Source organism: Bos indicus, chromosome 15 (assembly GCF_029378745.1).
Source record: "Bos indicus isolate NIAB-ARS_2022 breed Sahiwal x Tharparkar chromosome 15, NIAB-ARS_B.indTharparkar_mat_pri_1.0, whole genome shotgun sequence".
NCBI lineage: Eukaryota > Metazoa > Chordata > Mammalia > Artiodactyla > Bovidae > Bos > Bos indicus.
The window spans coordinates 82,799,805-82,805,804 of NC_091774.1; positions in this window are offsets into that span (position 1 = coordinate 82,799,805).

Consider the following 6,000-nt stretch of genomic DNA (forward strand, 5'->3'; position numbering starts at 1 on the left):
GCAAGGCCTGCCTGACTGCTGTCCTCAGCAAGGTATGGGAATTAAATTTTCCTTGGGTTCTGACAGCTGCCCACTACTTCAGTAATCTATTTCTGGCTTCGATGAGCCAGAACCAGTTTCTGTTGCCTGCAACCAAAGGGTCGAGGAGGCACGTGGCCCTTGAGAGTTTCTGCAGTGGAGGAACTGCTGAGGCTGGAATCGGAGCCCAGCGGGTCACCTTCCTGAGTCCGAGCTTCTCCCCATTATGCTGCATTTACAGCGGGAGTGGCCCCACTCTGACAAGTTGCCAACCACTCTCTAGCCTAGAGGGCTTCCCAAGTGGTGCTGGTGGTGAATAACCCACCTGCCAATGCAGGAGACTCAAGAGGTGTGGGTTTGATCCCTGGGTCAGGAAGATCTCCTGGAGAAGGGAATGGTATTCTTGCCTGGGAAATCCCGTGGACAGGGAAGCCTGGTGGGCTACCGCCTTGAAGTCACAAAGGGTTGGACATGACTTATCACACATACACAGTGCATCTAGTCTAGAATTTTGATAATTCTTTAGGAGAAAGGAGATTTAGCTGTACAAAGTTATAAATATGAAAAGGAAAATAGGACCTTTTTTCATTATCCTGATTGTTACGGTATCTTACATGTTTTTCTAATTTGTATAGAAATTTAAAAATATATCCATCGTATTAAAGAAATTCTGAAGTAAGAAGTAAATCATCCATGTGACAGGACCCCAAAATAATTTTCATGTTCATTTGGTACCTTCCAGCCCTGGTCCACATGCATATATTTCTTGCATAGATATCGAGTGCAAGCTATTATATATGCTGCTTTTTACTAATTTAATCATTATAGTTGCTTTTATATATAGTCTTCTCAATGACTACTGCCTGTGTGCATGCCTATTAACTGCCTTTTACAAATTCATGCTTATTCTTCAGAGGACTACAAACTTCTGAAGAAAATTGTTTACACCTATCTCTGTGTTGGAAACACTAATGCCAGACACTAACAACTAATCTAAAGATGGCTGGGGTTTTTTGCAAACTATTTTATACCTTTAGGACATGCTCAAATCAAAAAGTTTAACTTAACTATATATTTAACTTTAATCCCTTGTTAGTTTAAATTTTTCCTGTTTGCTTTGAGATTTGTCATTGGAAGTTGTATCACCTGGAATCTCAGTGTATGGGGTCAACTGCCCTTTTCATAAGTTCTGCTAACTCGAGGTACAGTCAGGATGATCTTTAGTGGAGTTTGTGGCTTCTGCAAACATTCACTGCTTGGGACCTCAGTTCCCAGGGTCAGAGACTGGGATCTGGTGTGGCCAGCAGGATTTCACCAGTTTAGAAGGACGGGAGGAGAGTTGCTTCTTTATGCACTTTGGTTTCCTGCACTTGGAAACCATCTGATGTGTAAGAAGAAGAGCCCTCGTGAAACACGAGTGGGTAGAGGACACAGCGAGAAATGAAGCTTGGAGGCTCCGCTGAGGTCTAACTGTGATGGCCTCAAATATAAAATTAAGGAGCGAGATGCAGTCCTGATACATGAAGAATGGGCGTGGAGCGCAGTCCCATTCCTGATAGCATCCAATTGAATAAAGTAGGAATAAATGCAGCCGAAGAAGTGAAAGACTTGCACAGCAAAAACTACAAAACACTGCTGAAAAAAAAATGAGTGAAGGTCTAAATAAGTGAAAAGACTCCCTATGCTCATGGACACAAAAGAACAAATGCTGTACGATGCACTTATGTGAGGCATCTAGAACAAATTCATAGAGACAGACAGAAAGAATCAGGGTGATGCTCAGGGGGAGGGAGTCGGGGGATGGGAGGGTTGTTTTTGGGGTACAAAGTTTCCCTTTGGGACGATCACAAAGTTTTGCAACTGAATGATGGTCACACAACATTGTGTAGGTACTTAATGTTGCTAAATTGTACACTTAAAAGTAGTTTACGGAACTTCCCTGGTGGCCCACTGGTTAACAATCCACTTGGAGCATTCACAAGTAGAGAACAGGCCCCGCTCTGGCCATAGAGAAAGCCGGCCTACAGCAATGAAGACCCAGTGCAGGCAAAAATAAAATACATAAATACAGCAGTGCACGTACACAAATATATATATTTCTTTTAAAAATAATGGTTCGAAGGACTTCCGTGGTGGTCCAGGGGTTAAGAATTCACCCGCCAACCCAGGGGGCGTGTGTTTGATCCCTGGTTGGGGTACTGAGAACTGACATGCGGAATGGCAACTGAGCGTGCGCACTGCAGCTAGAGAGAGCTTGCCTGCCACAGCGAGGACCCAGTGTAGCCACAATAGCGATGACGGTAAAAGGTACGTTTATATAGCTTAAAGGCAAGTTGGATGTTATGTATATTTTATCCCAATGAAAAGAAAGAGCTGGGAGGGAGGTCTCCCCACGTTTTTAAGCAGTTTTCTTATTTAGGGAAAAAAAAATTGACTGTGAGGATAGAGGAAACATTTTATTTGGGTTGAAGTTGGAAGAAGGGGCCAGAGAGAGGAGGTAATGGCAACGTTCTAACACAAGGCGGAGACCCTGACCTGAGGCGTGGCTGAGGGATGAGGCGAGGGCTGGGATCGTGAGGCAGTTTGAAGGATGTGGCAGCGACGGGTGTGTGGGAATAGACGTTCATTCTTGCCAAGTGTCAGTTTAAACAGGACACTCCCTCTGTCTGGGGACTGATAAAGCAAGATTGAGCTTCCATTGAAACTTTCAAACCCTTGACTGAAAGTTTGAAGGAGAAAAGTGATGGTGGAAGACATAGGAATGGGTGATTTCAGCTAAACTGGGGGAGAAACATAGACCAGGAAAAATACTTGGAGGTGAAAAAAAATGATACGGCACACATATATCATGGAATATTACTCAGCCATAAAAAAGGATGAAATCATGCCATGTGTAGTGACATGGATGGGCCTAGCGATGGTCATGCTAAGTGATGTAAGTCAGACAGAGAAGGACACACGTCACATGACGCTGTTTATATCTGGATTCTAAAAAAGGGTGCAGATGAACTTATTTATAGAGCAGAAGAAGATTCACAAATGGAAGGGGAAAAAAAAGCAAAGTTATGTTTACCAGGGGTTAAGGGCGGGGAGGAATAAATTAGGAGATTGGAACTGATATATACACACTCCTATACATAAAACAGATAATTAATAAGAACCTGCTGCATAGCACAGGGAACTCTCTACTCAGTACACTGTAATGGCCTATATGGAAAAAGAACCTTAAAAAAAATGACTATATGTATGCACGTGTACGTGTGTATGCGCTTGCTAAGTCACTCAGTTGTGTCCGACTCTGGCGACCCTACGAACCAGGCTCCTCTGTCCATGGGATTCTCCAGACAAGAATATTGGAGTGGGTTGCCATGCCTTCCTCCAGGGCATCTTCCCGCCCAGGGATTGAACACATATCTCCTATGTCTTCTGCATTGACAGGCAGATTCTTTATTGCTAGTGCCACATGGGAAGCCCCAGCTATATGTAGATACATATAACTAAATCACTTTACTGTACACTTGAAACTAACACATTATCAATCAACTATACTCCAATAATTTTTTAATCTACAAAAATAGACACAAATTTTTAAATTAAACACGTTAGATATAAAAAAAGTAGTTTTTAACTTTTAAACTTTGTTCCAAAAACATTTTTAAAAATATTTAATTGGAAGACAATTACTTTACAGTGCTGCATTAGTTTCTGCTGTGCGACAGCTCAAATCATCCATAAGTAAATACACATATCTATCCCTCCCTGTGGGCCTCCCTGCCACTCCCCGCCTTGCCCCCCTCTCAGTAGTCACAGGGTACTGAGCTGAGCTCAGCTGCATAGCTGCTTCCAACTAGCCATTTCTTTTACACACGATAGTGCATATATGTCAATCTACCGTCTCAACTTGTCCCACCAAATGCCAAAAAATTCAAACATCTAGGTTAGCTAATAGCTAATGACTGCTTCCACTGTCCAATCCATAGATTTTTTTTTTCTCATATTTCACATCATTGGGTATAATTGCTAAATCTGAAAAAATGGCATGCTGATAATGTAGTCAACACAGAAACCCAGGATCTGTTAATTACTTTGTGCTAGGTCTAATGCTAAGTATTTTATACTCATGATACCATGTAATATTATAGCTCTGAAAATAATGCATTCTACCTTCCAATGTACTAATTAGAAAACACTTTGGAACTCTGATTGATTAAACAACTTTCAAAGAAGCAAGAGGCAAAGCTAAAATTTGAACCCAGCCTGAGCTTTGGACTGCTGTCAGCTATGCCGATGGCCTTCTCAAGTTATTAAAGTTTTGCCTCACCCGAGAGAATTGTGAATGGTGTTCCAACTGAATTCCATGGAAAGTGAAGTCGCTCAGTCATGCCCAGCTCTTTGCGACCCCATGGACAGTAGCCTGCACCAAGCTCCTCCATCCATGGGATTTTCCAGGCAAGAGTACTGGAGTGGGTTGCCATTTTGTTCTCCAGGGAATCTTCTCGACCCAAGGATCAAACCCAGGTCTCCTGCATTGTAGACAGACGCTTTACCATCTGAGCCACCAGGGAAGTCCATGGGCATGTGTTCAAAACTTTATTTTCAAATATTGTAATGAAACTAAGATAACTTCTGAAATGAACTGTAGGTGGACCTTTGTGTGTATGTGTGTGTGTGTGTGTGTGTGTGTTAGTTGCTCAGTTGTGTCCGACTCTTGTGACCCCATGGACTATAGCCCACCAGGCTCCCCAATCCATGAAATTCTCCAGGCAAGAATACTAGAGTGGGTAGCCATTCCCTTCTCCAGGGGATCTTCCTGACCCAGGGATCAAACCTAGGTCTCCTGCATTGCAGGCGGATTCTTTACCATCTGAGCCACCAGGGAGGCCCAGATGGCCTTCAAGAACAGGTTTATCAACTCCAACGTGAAGTTTTCATTTCTTAACAGCCCTAGAAGGGGTGATAGTCTCTATTCCAGGTAAAAGAAGACTTGCCAGGCATCAGATAACTAAGACACAGGAAAAGTGTTTGATGGTGGTGAGGGGTTCTGTTGTAGGCATTTGGAAATCTCACAGAATGTTTAATATTCATTCCATTAGGGAGAAAGAGCGTGAATTTTGGAGTCATTCATACATGGTTTGAAAATCTAAGTCTGCCTTTCATTTCTGGACAAACTTGAAGAAGTTACTTAGTCTTGGTGAGCTTTGATGTCTTCAAAGTGATGATGATCGTAACAGCCTCATGAAAATTACTTAGTGGACACGTTTAAAGTGCATTTTTTAATTTCTTTGGTCCCCGAACATATTCCCTTTACCTCTCATCTTTTCAGAATTTCTCCTTGAAGAGTTCAAATACTGGAGCATCCCATAAAATCCTTCTGCTCTGTGACTCCCAGAAGCTGCTGACCTTATACAAATCCTTCGCCAGAAGCATCTCTGGGTCTCTCAGAGTGAGGAGCGGCAGACCATGGTGTGGAATGCAGCATCGAGGATGAGAAAAGAGCAGCCTCTGGATTCTGGTTTTTTTGGTCCCTGACTCTTGGCAGAGGGTTGGAGCTGCAAAAGAGGATGGAGCAATATTCCACTGTGTGTATGTATCACATCTTCTTTATCCACTCCTCTGTTGATGGACATTTAGGTTGCTTCCATGTCCTGGCTATTGCAATGTTACTCAACCAAAAAAAGGAACAAAATTGGGTCATTTGTAGAGACAGAGATGGACTTAGAAACTGTCACGCGGAGCTAATTAAGTCAGAATGATAAAAAGAAATATTGTATATGAATGCACATATGCAGAATCTAGAAAATTATGTACATGATCTTTTTTTTTGTGAAACAGAAACAGAGACAAAGAGGTAGAGAACAAATGAATGGATGCTAAGGGGAGAAAATGGAGCTGGGATGGATGTGGAGACTGGGATTGGCATACGTACACTGTTGGTTCTGTGTATAAAATAGGTAACTAGTGAGCACCTGCTGTACAGCACAG